Raw genomic sequence first — 16,010 nt, 5'->3', positions numbered from 1 at the left:
AGCAGTGGTGAAATCCAATTTTTTTTACTACTGGTTCTGTAGGTATGGCTTTGTGGGCGTGGCTTGATGGGCATGGCAGGGGAAGGATACCGTAAAATCCCCATTCCCCCCTCCCACTCCTGGGGGAAGGATATTGCAAAATTTCCACTCCCACCCCACTCTGGGGCCATCCAGAGATGGCATTTGCCGGTTCTCTGAACTACTCAAAATTTCCACTACTGGTTCTCTGAACTGTTCAAAATTTCTGCTATCAGTTCTCCAGAATCTGTCAAAACCTGCTGGATTTCACCCCTGAACTGGAGTACTGGGAGAGAGAAGAATGGGAGGAGGAGTATGCCAATGGCAGAGGATTCCTAAAGAAGAAAATCAAATTAACAGGTTATGGAGATAGAAAGGTAGCATGGGACAGAGTGATATCCAGTTTACAGCTTAGAATGGCAAATGTACTATTTGCCTTTGAGATATAAATTGTAGGTTTGTGCTTAGTTTAATGAGCACCAAATTCACAGGGCACAAGTCTATTTTCTTGATGACAAGCTGACTGGGTTGAAGATGCTTAGATAAGCATCTTAGATGTGTAGATGAGACTATCTGAGATGTAATAGTGTAATCCCACTCCAAAGTGACAGCTCTCCTGTCATAAGGAAAGACAAGGGTATGGAGAAGAACATAATTTTGAGAATAAGGAAGATATTCCCATATGAGGGACATTGTCTTGAATTAGGAAACCACATCCTTTCATACTAAGATACGAGTGATAAAGCAGTTTTGGCCTGGGCAATTCAATCAATTGAAAACTGGAGAGATGGTTTTGCAATAAGTGTGTAAATCACAAAGGCTGCATATGTCATACATCATCTAGATAAACTGCTAGATAGTGTGGGAAGGAGACAGTAGTCATGGATCTCATTGACATTAGTGACCTTGAAAAATGTAGTCAGACACTCCTGGAAACCAAATACCATTAGGCTGAGTAAAGAATAAAGTTGGGCATCAAGATTCTTAGAACTGTTGGATTAGATAGGCAGAAGATGGTTGCCTAAGTGAGAAGAGATTTCAGTTTCTTAGGTATTCAGGAACATTTTGGGACATGCCAATGCTGTGCAAGAGACACAGGCTTCACTCCAACAGAAATGGTTGAGCATCTTTGTGAATAAAATTGTGCTACAATTTTAAGTCCCCTGTGTCCATTGTATTTTGAAATAATGTTTCTAAGTTATTAATTTTATCGTATGATCACCGCATTATTATCCAAAGCAATCAAAATGAAAAAAAAAATCATTGTTCAAATTATGGCAGATAGCTAGAATAGTTTTAATAATACTTGATATTGTTCTAGGAAAGAATGATGTATTTTTTAGAACACCCAGAACAAAATAATTTCTTAAATCAAACTATCAATAATAATAAAAAGATATTTTCCCCCAAAACTACTGGCAAGTAAAGGAAAATTGACAATACTGAAATGGGCTGCAGGGTTAATATAAGCATTTTCAAATGAGAAGAACTGCTTATATACTATAAAATAACTGAAAACGGTTCTAGGCGTTTATGAAGTTTTGAAAATAGGCCATCTCTGAAAACAAAAAATGATTATTTCTTTCTAACTTGAACCTCTGCCATTCCCTACTTTCATCATTGTAGAATTGTAGCTTTGGAACATTGTTCCTCCTTGAAAATTCAAAATATAAAAAATGTCATAAAATTTATGATGGCCATATTGCTGACACAGAATTGAAAGAAGAACTTGGGATATCGTTTAGGTGTTAATGAAAATTAATACAAGCCTCTAATAATCTGTTAATCTCATAAATTAATAAATCATAAAGTAATAAAGAACCATTGCCTTCTGAGGATAGGGGGTGGGATTGGACTAGAAGACCTCCAAGGTTCCTTCCAGCTCTTTGAGTTTTTAAATATTGAGAACATAAGAAAACTCTGTTGAATCAAGCCAATCTTCAGGTATAGTTCCCACAACAGAAATCTAGGACTCAAAATTCTGTGTTTCTTTACTTGGAAGTAAATCATATGGAACACAATGTGAATTTTGAAATACATAGTCACAGGGCAGACTGCTGGACTTCAGATGAATTTTTGATTGCTTGATTTGTGGTAATCCACTTCCTTTCTTTCCTTCCACCTTTCATAGCATTACAGAAAGAGCTAGGTATTTGCATAATACCATATGGGCCTCTGGTGGCTCAACAGACTAAGTCTGTCTGTTATTAACACAGCTGCTTGCAATTACTGCAAGTTCAAGTCCCACCAGGCCCAAGGTTGACTCAGCCTTCCATCCTTTATAAGGTAGGTAAAATGAGGACCCAGATTGTTGGGGGCAATTAAGTTGACTTTGTATATAATATACAAATGGATGAAGATTGTTGCTTAACACATTGTAAACTGCCCTGAGTCTTCGGAGAAGGGCGGGATATAAATTCAAATTTTAAAAAAATTTGAGCCCAATCTTTCATGCTTATTCTGAGAAGTCTGGGTTGATTTGTTTAATGATGCATGTCCTTGTTTTCTTGGCATGAGTCTTCTCTAATACCAAACATCAGATGATAAAACTGTATTTATAAAATGTGTCATATTTTATAGATAATGATGTAAGAGATGACCAGATTGAGCCTGGGGAAGGGGTCAAAAATATCGTAAGTCATGAGACCCTGTGCATTCACAAAAGATCTAAGTCCAGCCCACCTTGAAGGCTTCTCTTATCTCCTGCTCATTTCCCTTGACCATTAGTTGGTCAGATTCTTGTAGAGAGCTTAAGCTTGCAATAAATCTTTATACTCATTTGAACTGTCTGAATCTCCTGATTTCCCCGGCACTTGACAAATACTATATAAAACATACATAATATAGTTTATGTGCATAGCTGCTTATGTCCAGTTGGAAGATTGTTTAGAATATATGGTGATGAACAGTGAAAAATGAAATCTTAAATAGGTTAATATTAATTGGTGCATTGATAAGAATAACTGCAAAGTATTTCTACAGCAGGCCTACTAGCTACAACAGAATGAACTACAGGTTCTAATGAACTAGAGTACATGCTCTAATGAGAATTGGCAGTCTTTAGTTGGTATAAATAGCCATGTGGATAGTTCCAAAGAATGGAGCAGAGTTTTACTGCCAACTTCCTGCAAAATTTATCTTTGGCAGACTTTGTTACTAGAAAAGAAGTGGGGGAAGACAAGCTTACCACAGAAGTTTCAAAGGAAACTTTTAACATCTGAAAGACACTGCTTTATTATTTTTTAAATAAGAAAAATTCAGTCTGTAATTCCAATTCCTTCATATTAACCATATGTCAAGATCATGCTGAAAGCTGAACAGAATATATATCACCATTTCATAAAACAGTAACAGATCATCCTTGTGTTTTCAAGGAACATGCATTGGAAGGAGTTGGCAGCCCAAATAGGAATTTCTTTTTTGTATCGTATTTCCTCTTGCAAAATACATTCATATGCACCTTGAGTAAACTGAATGATGCGGATAGGTTGCACACCTGAAATCCTGCTTGTTCATGCATGCTTCCACTAGATTGTCTGAGACAAATTAATTTGTTTGCTTATATCAAAATAATTTGCACCTCACCAAAGTGTTCTGCATTGGCGGCTTGGATGGGGGGAAATAGGGGAGTTTATGGATTATGGAAAGTAGAAACTGGCAAATTACATATTTCTAAGTGCTGCCAAGCCTGAAAAGTTGCATAAACTTTAATGAGTGGTTTTCTTAAAACAAAAGCCTCCTTTTGTGTGTGTTTTGTTTTAGGCTAGCTTGGAAATCTTTAACGAGTTGGGCTCCTTCAATAAAGAGCAGGGAGGCGCTGTGCGCACATGAGGCCTGAAGCACTTTCTTCTGAATCATTGTAAAACAGCTATATAGCCCTGCTACAATGCTTATTTTTTTACCACTGATGCTTTTCTGATTCCGATGGAAACATCTGTAACAGCTGAGCAGCAGCAATCCTAGTTTTAATCCTGTAATTATGGTGGCACAGTGAATTGGCTGAAAAATAATGAAATTCTTCACAGTCTCAGAGCATTTCATTTTTGCTGAGTTTGTCAAATGTCTGATGTCATAACAGGCAACTTATGCCCTCCATATATTTCAGATTACAAATCCTACATTTTTTGTCTTGCCAAAACATTTGAAAGGCACTCAGTTGCCTACTCCTCTTCTAATAGTAGCTATGAAGTATGGAATAGCAAGCTGAAACAAATGGAAAGAAGGAAATCCTTCCTTCCTTCCTTCCTTCCTTCCTTCCTTCCTTCCTTCCTTCCTTCCTTCCTTCCTTCCTTCCTTCCTTTTCTCGTTTTTCCTATCCCTCCCCCTTCTTTTGCAACAGCGTTTACAGATACAAAAATAAAAAGACTTAATATACACTAAGAAAAGTATACATAGTGAAAAAGAGAACTACAAAGAGGTTTAAAAAAAAGAAAATAAAAAGTAAGAAACAAAAGTATCTAGAAAATGACTCCTCTTCCCTCCAGAAACCTTAAAAAAAATTCAGTAAGTTAATTTAGACTTTCTCTGATATTTCAATTAAAAGTATCTCCTTCTCATATCTTATCCCTTATCAATAATCAAATTATAAAAACTCTTCATTCAGGCCTAATCAGCAAAAGTCTATTAAGAGCTACCAGAAAGATCAGCGTATTTTAGTGTTAATCTAATAAATTCATTTTGTATTCCAATTTATCACTTTTTAAAGAAATGAAGCAAAAGAAATCACTTCCCATTTATCAATAGATCTGTAAAGCCTTGTTGGTCAGTCCTGATAATGATAGAATATGGTCTAAGTCCTTCACACATGTTAAGTCATGTAAGAGGAACTTATGCTCCATTAATATGATGAGGGTATCATAGATTGGAATGAGATTCTTCTTCATGGGATTGGCATAAGCAGAAATACTACCATAATCATGTATATGAACATCCTGCTGAAAGTTCGCATGAAAGGCGACACAGATAACAGCAATTGATGTAAGATGTATTTTGTGAAAGTCTACTGTTTAGTCAAAAGAAATTCATGTGCAACATTTAATCGCTGTTGACTGGCAACAATTTAAGGCCATTGCATAGTGTCTAATGAGCAATTGTGTCAATCTAATCCATCCGTGCATTCAAAACACAATAATTACCACTTCTACTTGCAAAGTGACCAAATTATCATTTGACCATTAATCTGCAGTAGCATCAACACCAATGCTCGGGTTCACCAAGCAACTTTTCAGCAATGTTAAACAAACATCTACTGTTTGTGGTTATTACTGTATTTTAACTGTCAGGCATCTCTGCAAAAATATTCAGTTGAAGACAATCTGAAGAAGAAAAGGACATTTTTGTCAATATCATTTGTGATGCACCTGTCTTAATGCTTTTCTTTCTTAATTCTTTTCACCATCGGAAAAAATTTATTTTAAAGAAACCCAATTGTTATAAATTTGAGTTATCTAGCAGAGATTAACTAAACTGTGTTGATTAAGAAGACCATGCAACGATAAAATATTCTTCTGCGTGATGCATGGTTTTACATTATTTTATACAAAGTAAATTGTTTCTCTCTCTGAATTGAGACACAGCAAGTGGACATTCTCAATCTTCTTCCCCATATTGATTTATGATAACGGAGCATGGGATGTGAAATAGAAGGACTGGATTTCAATTTCTAGTACCGTAGTCTGAAATTATATTTATAGAGCCAGATGAGCTTTATTAATTCAAAATCTTTAGGTTTACTTGTACATAATCATTTCACATACCTACAGCTCGATAACAGCTGCTTGAAAAAATCTGAAAAATGTAATGTTTTGATGGTCCTTCTGCAAGAAGTACTGTTCATTTTCCTGCCAAATTATAATCTGATAATTATTTAAGAACCTTTAATGATCCTTATTCCGACATAGAAAGGTCTCTGTATTAACTGAATTGCTGACATTTGGTATGTTTCTGTTGCTAGCAGGTATTTTTTTCCAGTAAAAACTAGTGTATTGATTGGGGATATGCAGTAACCTAGACCTGAAGTGGAAAAGTGATTTAGAATACGTGAGGTTGTTCATGGAACACCTGTTGTCTACTCCCATGAGAGAAACCAACAAGTACAACCATTTCAAACCATAGTTTCCACCTGGCACCCCGATCACTACAAAGCCTGAGGTTTATATTAGTTAATAAATTATATTGATCCGAAGGAAATTGGGTGATAGCTTGAAGGTCAGAGCTCATTGTATCAAAAACTTGTTCTATGTACCGGTATTTTCCAGTATTGTATTTAAAAGTTGCATAATATACAAAAGGAATAGCATCTGCATTATTACTATAATCCATATACTATTCTTTTCAATATATATATATATATTATGCAAAGTGATTCTGAAACAATTCTAATGTTGATAGAGGGAGCGGTTCGGAGCTCCCATGTAACACCCATCCTGCGCAGACTGCACTGGCTGCCTGTTGTCTTCCGGGTGCGCTTCAAGGTATTGGTTACCACCTTTAAAGCGCTCCATGGCTTAGGACTGGGATACTTACGGGACCATCTACTGCCATCTTCTATCTCCCAGCGACCTGTGCGTTCTCACAGAGAGGGACTCCTTAGGGTGCCGTCAGCCAAGCAATGTCGACTGGCGGCCCCCAGGGGAAGGGCCTTCTCTCTCGGGGCTCTTACCCTGTGGAACGAGCTTCCCCCTGGACTTTGACAAATACCTGACCTTCGGACCTTTCGCCGCGAACTTAAGACTTATCTATTCCGTCTTGCTGGACTGGCTTGAATTTTAATTTTTTAGCTGATTTTATGGGTTTTCATTTTTTATTAATTTTTAGGGTTTGCTTGTATTTTAAAATTGGGCCAAATTTAATAAGTTTTTTAATGTCTGTTTTTAGTATTGTATGTGTTGCTGTATTTTATTCTGGCTGTAAACCGCCCTGAGTCCTTTGGGAGAAGGGCGGTATACAAATTAAAATATTATTATTATTATTATTATTATTATTATTATTATTATTATTATTATTATTATTATTATTATTATTATTATTATTATTATTATTGGAACAATTCTAAACAATCTTACAGGTAGACCTCCGCCATGCTTTCAGCGCTGTCGAAGTTATGACAGGGCTGAAAGCAAGTGACTTACAACTGGTCCTCATTCTTCCCCACGGCCACACGATCATAATTCAGGCACTTGGAAACTGGCACGTATTTACAATGGTTGCAGCATCCCTGCAGTCACATGTTCATCATTTGAGACTTTCCCAGGGGACTTCTGACAAGCAAAGTCAACGGGAAAACCCGTTTTGCTTACAGATTGCAGCAAAAAAGTCATCAAATTGGACATGACTGCATCGCTTAGCAATGGAAGTTTTGGTTCCAATTGTCATAGTCAAAAACTACCTGGGCTGAGAAACAAACCAATACAGGAAATAGTCTATATTTAAGAGCAGCGTACTTTGTCCCTGATGTTTACTTTACAACCCGCAACAAATAAATTAGAAAAAGCAATTGTACATTTGCAATTGTATCTACATTTGAAGGTAGCAGAAATTACCTTAGAAAAGGTATGCACCAGGGGTGGGTTTCAAATTTTTTTACTACCGGTTCTATGGGTGTGGCTTGGTGGGCATGGTGTGGCTTGGTGGGCGTGGCTTGGTGGGCATGGCAGGGGAAAGATACTGTAAAATCTCCATTCCCTCCCCAATCCAGGGGAAGGTTACTGCAAAATCCCCATTTCCTCCCAATCAGGTGGGACTTGGAAGGCAGGAAATAGATGGGGGCGGGGCCAGTCAGAATTTTTACTACCAGTTTTCCGAACTACTCAATATTTCTGCTACCGGTTCTCCAGAACTGGTCAGAACCTGCTGAAACCTACCTCTGGTGTGCACAAGATTAACAAAACAAGAATCAACAAGATTAACTATTATATGCTGATATTTTCATACAGTTGTTAAATCACTGCTGTGAAGGCTGGGAAAAAAGAACTTTTTAAAACCACATGCTACTCTATTTTTTCTAAATGTTAAAGATGCACTGTTTGGCAAATTTTAACCAGAAAATATGTATGCATGCATATTCCTATACATACCTGTTTGCAAAATTTAACTGATAACACAAAATTGATTATTTTCACCATCATGTGTATTGTTTGTTTATTTTTCTGATTAAACAAACAGATAAGCCTCCATTGAAATTACTTATTATTTCTTCTATACAGGTAGGGCCATCCTTCTAGTTTCCGACCAGCCTCCTCATCATTATGCTTTTGTCCTTTGGAATACACTGGACACAGCAATGTTGTGCTAGTGATCCTTCAGATTTGTGCAAGAGCTGTGGTTTCTCTATGTTTCCTTGGCAACCTTGCTCTATCTATATGTCAAGAGTTCCCTCAGAGAAGGAGTTCTCTGTCAAAAACACACTTTCCTCTTAAAACGCATGTATGCTGTCACATTAACATCTTTTATGGAATGGTGGAAAAAATCAGAGTGGCCACTAAACTGAAGCGCTGGCCTATCCGAATAGTACAATATTACTCAGCTGTCAATAATATAAATACATTATGGTTCTTACCAGTTTAGCACAAAGCTGGAATGGTTAGAGTGCAGTACTGCAGGTTACTTCGGCTGACTGCTAGCTCCAGTTCAGCAATTCAAATCTCACCAGCTCAAGGTTGACTCAGCCTTCCATCCTTCCGAGGTGAGTAAAATGAGGACCCAGTTTGTTGGGGGCAAAATGCTGACTCTGTAAAGCGCTTAGAGAGGGCTGTAAAAGCACTATGAAGTCTATATAAGTCTATATAAGTCTAAATGCTATTGCTATCAAGCTACCATCCTTTTCCCTCATTGCCTCCCAAGTAGAATATAGATGAATTTGGGAAATGGCATAGAAAGGAAAGGAAGATCAAAATAAAAGTGCTGCTTGAAATTCAGCTCAGTTTTTTATTTGAAAAAATGTACAATTCAGCTTTCAACAAAATGGATATCAGTGGAGGAATGTAAAGAGGAGAGTGGAGATGGTGGACATGTCCTCCAGTCAGATCTCTTCTATTCCAGGTGCAGGACAGATGTTTTCCTTATTTGTCTGTTTATTTATTTAATATGACACCCATCTCATGGTTTGTGGCTACTCTGGTTTTCCTTTTTTTCCCCCTGGGGGTGGGGGGAGCAAATAAGCTGAAGAAGCTGATCAATCTCTGTACAGATGTAGCCAAGATAGTAGGAACTGGTAGTGATTCAGAACAGCAACAGTAGAGGTTGGACAGGAATTCAGGAAATTTCACATCAGGTAGAATTTTCTGCCAATTCAAGGAAGAGTGGATGCCTCCTGGAGTAGCGAGGGACAACCACCCATTCTTGTGCCCTGTTGTCTTACCCCTCATCCCTCAGATCTGTTTTTGGAGGAGCTTCAGAAGAGGTTTGATACAACTTAGAAGTGGAAGATGGGAGTACAAAGGCATATTTCTCTTTGCTAGAAATGTCTTGGAAATTTGAATTCAGCAGGAGCCCTTCTGAGAGATGTTGCTGACCATCAGCTGAGTGCTAAAAGAATAAGGAACACTTAAATGGTAGGTAGGTAAAAGTAAAGGTTCCCCTGCACATGCATGCTAGTCGTTGCTGGCTCTAGGGGCGATGCTTATCTCTGTTTCTAAGGCGAAGAGCCAGCACTGTCCGAAGACGTCTCTGTGATCATGTGGCCGGCATGACTCAATGCCGAAGGCGAATAGAGTGCTGTTACCTCCTCACCAAAGTGGTCCCTATTTTTCTACTTGCATTTTTTATGTGCTTTTGAACTGCTAGTTTGGCAGAAGCTGGGATAAGTCACAGGAGCTCACTTTATTATGCGGCACTAGGGATTCGAACCGCTGAACTGCCGACCTTCTGATCGACAAGCACAGCATCTTGCCCACTAAGCCACTGTGTCTCCCATGGTAGGCCATCCCATTAAAAAGGAAAGTGTGTCTGCAATATTGTTGTGGATGCAGAACATGGGCTTTGTGCTAAAGAGACATTTATTGTGTTTGGAAGAAAAAAACTAGACACTGGAACTCATTTCACTAGCAACAGGGCAGGTGAAGAACTGACTCAAGGCAGCCTCTGAAGACTCTTCCCCTCATCTACTTCTTGACGTTTGTTGAAGTGGTCCAAACATTTCATAGGTGCCAAGGGAGGCTGCATCTTCAATCAGTGTCTTGCATAAAAATTGGATTTAGCCTGCAGTTGCCAGTTGGTCTGAAGCCAAAACACTTCACCTGAAATCCAAAGATCCGTGATGAGAGAGAGACAGAAAGATACACACAGAGAGGGATTGTGCCACTTTCTTTTGTAGATGTCCGAGTGCCTGAAAATGAGCAATGTCAGGGTGCCTCATTTGAGTATTTTCAAACCAAAATCTCAGAATAAACCTCCCCCCACCACCGCTTCTCTCTCTGCAGGAAATGAATTTCTATAAGCATGCAACCTATTTGTGACAGGTCTCTTCAGGGAGTCAATGGTCCTGCTAAATGATCCTTGGACTCTGACCAGTTGATTGTGCACCTCTTTGGTAGCATCAAACTTCCTCAGGCCATTTTGTGGGAGCACAATTTAGTCCCATCTGTCAACCCTAAAGTGAATCTGGCTGAAGCCATCTTAGAGGCTTCAGGGTTTGCCACACAGCCGTGGGAGGAGGGAAATAGTTAGATGGGGTTTTGTAGTCAAAACAATAAAGTTTTCCTGTGGGAGCCAAGGACATTCTCACAGGTGGCTGGCCAGAGGAGGAGCCAGTAACCCAGCAACCGGCTAGAACCTGGATTGGACAGCATGATCAGTGACTTGGGAGGGAAGGGGAAAACTTTTATTTTTAATTAGGTGAAAGCCACGGGAAATCTCAGATTTGGCTTTCACCAGTTTGTATCCAATAAACTCTTCTTTGGGGAGCTCGAGTACCTCGGAGTTTGTTTTCTATGGGTGCATTACTTGGAAAGCTGACACCATCACTGTGCATTTTGTTAAATGTCTGCCAGGGGATATCAGTAAATCAAAGATTTATTATGGTGATAGATCACCAAAACAGGAGATCTTCTTACTACAATTTTTCTCTAATAAAAAAAAAATCCAATAAGGCTCACAAACAGACTAAATGGGAAAAAAATCCCTCAGTACAAGTTAATCAAGACTTCCATATAGAAAATGTAAGTACTTTATCTAATTTTATACCAGTCAAGAATGAAGATGGACGATAAACTATCCTCTTAAGCCCTATCATGTATCTAATAAATAATAATGGAGTTCTGATCCCAAATGCCTACGCTTGTTTCTCTTTATATCTCATGAATTACAATTATGAACAATGTTTACATCACTGTTTTTGCTGATGTGGTTTTCTATCAAGGCTATAATTATATAAATTTGCTTGGATAAATTCTACAAAGCATTTAAGTCTCTTAGTATAAAAGCAGAAGTACTGTATGTCTACAAATATTTCCTGCCAGCATATTATTTCACTAAATTCTAACAGCTTCCATTTCCCTTTTTGATGAAGTTTAGGAAAGCTGACATAAGAAATCCCTATTTTCCATTTAAAATCGGTAAAGTCAAGGTAAGTGTTGTCCTTAATTCATACTGCAAATCCACATGCAAATATAGTAGCATAATTTCAGGTCAGGGTTAACTAATATGACTTTCACTTGGAAAAAAAACTCTTCTGCAAAACAATAAAATAATACTTGCTCATCGGTTTTTGTTTTTGTTTTTGTATGGTGTAGCAGAATACAACATTAATCATTATTTTTATTTCTTCCTGGGAGATTCTTGGATGCTGGGAGATCCTTGTGAGATCCAGCAGGCAGAATGTGTAGACTATTTAGCTGTGACAAAGTCATGTTGCCAAAGAGTCTAGTCTACATCACATTCCTGCTCATGGGTATAACAAAGAGATGGTCAGCTGATGGGCAATCTCATTATAGATCAACGCATTAGAAAAAAAATAGGCCCATGAAACATTTGAATCAAAATAACTGTAAAAAAATACAAAAACATAAACAAATCGTCTTTTTTATCCAATGCCAATCTGCAAACTATTTTTCAACCCTTTTCTATTTTCTTCGTTCTATCTTTCTAAGCAGATGTTCGCTTTTCAGTTGACATATTGCCTCATCATTTCATTTCCTCTTTAGGTAGTTCTTAACTTACAACCATTCATTTAACAACTGTTTAAACTTAATTACAAGGGTGGTGAAAAAGTGACTTATGACAGGATCTCACTGTTATGAACATTGCAGTCTGGCTATGTGATTGTGATACTGGCACTTAACAACTGGCATGTATTTATGATGGTTGCAGTGTCCCAGGTCATGTGATCCCCATTTCTGATATTCATAACTGGTTTATAACAAGCAAGGGGGGAGCCTGAGACACTTAACACCCTATGATTCACTTAAAAACAGTGGCAAAAAAGGTCATAAAATCAAATGTGACTTCACTTAACAATCACCTCTCTTAGTGATGACGTTCCAGTCTCAGTTGTGACTGCTAAATTGAGGAACACCTGTATTTTGATACACGTTTTTGCCCTTGTATTCCCCAAATATTATCCAGTTAAACCTTTATGGCCCCTTTTGTCAGCCTTCTTTCTTAACAATGGCAAATTATAAACATACACATAGCTGCTTTGTATTATGTTGGACCCACTGGTTCTCTAGTACAATATTACAGTTATTTGATTTGAATATTTAATGTGTCTATTTGATTGATTTGATTTGATTTGATTTGATTTGTATGCCACTCATCTTAGTTCGAGGTGACTCTGGGTGGTTTACAAACATTAAAAGCCAGTAAAACCTTGAACAATAAATACTCCTAATAACAATCATAAACTGCAATTTAAAAAATGGGGAGGAAGACAGCAGGATGCACACCAGACGTGATGGAGTTTCCTCTTAATCTATCAGCTACCTCCAGTGTGATGCACCCCTTTTGGGGAGCCAAGCCAACTGGCAAAGCCAGGTCTTCTGTCCCTTACAGAAGGTCAAGAGTATGGAAGCAGATCTCACCTCTGGTGGGCAGGATGTTCCAAAGGGCAGGCATGAAATTTATCTAATTTCCTCACAAGCAAACATATACCATTAAACTTTCCTCTTCTGCAAAAACTCTGGTCATGCAATAAGATTTGTGCAGTGTGTTCTACATAGTGCTATACTTGGGGATCACTCAAAACTTCTGGTCCACAATGCTGGTCCACAATGCAACGGAGTGAGTAGTTATGAATATACCTCAGTATGCCATTGTAAACACCTCTAGATGACAAGCTGCCCTGATAACCAGGTGCCATTCAAGGTGCTGGTTCCTACCTACAAAGCCCTTCCTAGCACAAGGCCTGGCTATTTGCAGGATTGATCTCTGCCTATTCAATAAGATCTGACAGGACCCTAACCCCTACTACTCATGTGGTGGTACCCAGGAGACATGGCTCTTCTGTTGCTGTTCTCCACCTTTAGAACTGCAAACGCTGAGATTTGGTTGGCCCCAATCTTATTCACCTTTCAGAAAACATTCAAAATCTGGTTCTTTCCTCAGCAATAGCAATGGCACTTAGATTTACATACTGCTTCACAGTGCTTTACAGGCTCTCTAAGCGATTTACAGAGTCAGCATATTGCCCCCAACAATCTGGGTCCTCATTTTACCAACCTCGGAAGGATTGAAGGCTGAATCAACCTTGAGCCAGTCACAATCGAACTGCTGGCAGTGAGCAGTGAGTTATCCTGCAATACTGCATTTTAAACACTGTGCCACCATGGCTCTCTGTCAATGTCCTCAGACATTGGATGTGGGAGTGGAACAGTCTATTGGATTAGTATTTTCCTGGCTCTTTATGTGTTTAGATTTCCACTTTGACATATGCCTTTATGCTTTTCTATAAGTAGTTTAATGGGATTTATTATTATTTAGTGATGTATACCACCACCAGTCATACTGAATAGGTTACTATATTAATCAAACAAGCAAACAAACAACACAATCTTAATTTACATCTAGTAGTTATATTTATGACAGTTGAGTGGCACAGTGGCCTAGAGGTAAAGATGATCACCTCCCACTTGGAAGGTTGAGAGTTCAATTCTAGGCAGTGACAGATGTTTCTCTCTCAGCATAGATGTCAGGAAAGGCATTCCGCCAGTAAAAACTCACCGACTCCACCCTGAATAAATGGGTTAAAGGGTTGTAAAAAGGAAAAAAAAGTTATGACAGTCAGTTTGGTGTAATGGTTAAGACACCAGGCTAGAAACTGGGAGACCGCGAGTTCTAGTTCTGCCTTAGGCACAGAGTCAGCTGGGACCTTGGGCCAGTCACTTTCTCTCAGCCCCAGGAAAGAGACAGTGGCAAACCACTTCTTATATCTTGCCAAGAAAACTTGTCCAAGACTTGTTAGGAATCAAAACTGACTCAAAGTTTCATGTGCACACACATACACACATTATACTATCTTTTTGTAATCTTCATTTTAAAATTTTTTAAAACTGTTCTTAAATATATCAATGAGATTGTTCAGTGAAAAGAAATGCAGTGATGAGGATTTCATCATCCATTTGATCTTGAAGGAACTGTCAGTAAATTCTCTTTTATTAGTCACAAAGATAATATCAAGGCACCCTTCAAGTCATCACCTCATAAAGCTTGCTTCAAACCATGTTATGAAGTAATTGGAGAAAGAAGATATGCTGTATGTCTCCCAAAAGAGTAAAAGTCTCTTCTTTTGAAGGACACTATTGTGATAAACAAGATCACAGTAAGTATTAAGTAATACCCTGTATTTTACAATTAAATGCAGTATATGCAACTTGGTATTGTTAGGCTCAAGCCTTTTTCAGCAGGAGGAATCCACAGTTTTCAGGAAGTTGATGAGCCACAATTGCCATCATCCTTGGCATTTGCCACCTGCCAAGTGTCCCTTGGAAGATAAAGCTCAGTAATATCCGAAGGTCTGCAAAGTTCTCTACCTCTGCGTTCAAGGACTGTTTCCTTCTCTCTCTTTCCCTCCTTCATTTGGCTGGTATTTCTGAAAATGCTTAAAAATGTTAGTCTTCCGATTTAAAAAAAAATCATAGGATTAGTAACTGTTCCCCTTCTCCACCTGGCACATGGAAGAGATTATTTTTTTTTCTTTGTGCACCTGTGATATGAATAAGCCAAAAAGATGCAGGAGAGTCAGCAGGAAAAAAAAAAAAACGTGCCCTGAGGTTTAGTCTGTCCTTTTGACATTTACACAGCATTCTACTCCTGAATTTATTCTAATTTATTTATTTTTTTAAAGTCAACATTTGAAACATTGGCAGAAGTGTTTAACAAAACAGAATTTACTGACAGAGTTCCTTTAGGATCAAATGCACTTGAGATACATTTATGATGCTGACAGGAAACAGCACAACGAACCAACACAATGCATTCAAAAGGACCACAGTTTGAAATAAAAGTTTGAAACATTTGAAATATATATTGATTTCTCCCAAACCCAAATTTGCAACAAAAGCACACCTATAAAAATAGAATATTCAGTAAATGTCTGTATAGTCATATGCATCTAACAGCAAGTAATGTACATGTCTATTGAAAAATAAATCCAATTGACTTACAGGTGAGCTTCTCTCAGATAGGTGTGTGAAAGATTACAAATTGGTTTTCTTTCATTTCAGGTGGAATCTCATTTCTGAGTTACTAAACAGGGCGGCTGTCTGGCAGATAAGCTCCATTCCTATATTATGTTGCTGTACCAGGCATTCCACATTATTCTGAGCATACAGTATTTGGCATTTTATGAGTATTTTGTAGGCACTCAAAGGTAATGGCTGTCAGGAGAGATCTCTTGTTTTCAAAATGACTGTTGCAGCACATGTAGTCAATCAAAAAGAAGGTTGCTGAATCTGGGCTGTAACCATAACCAGTAGGTGGCAGCAAAGAGATTCAGAAAACTCTTTGCTGCCCTCTTGTCCTCATCTGGATTTTGCACTCCAGAATACTGCAGGCCTAAT

The sequence above is a fragment of the Ahaetulla prasina genome, chromosome 1 (assembly GCF_028640845.1).
Source record: "Ahaetulla prasina isolate Xishuangbanna chromosome 1, ASM2864084v1, whole genome shotgun sequence".
In the NCBI taxonomy this organism is placed as follows: Eukaryota; Metazoa; Chordata; class Lepidosauria; order Squamata; family Colubridae; genus Ahaetulla; species Ahaetulla prasina.
Note: the sequence above shows the minus strand (reverse complement) of the source record.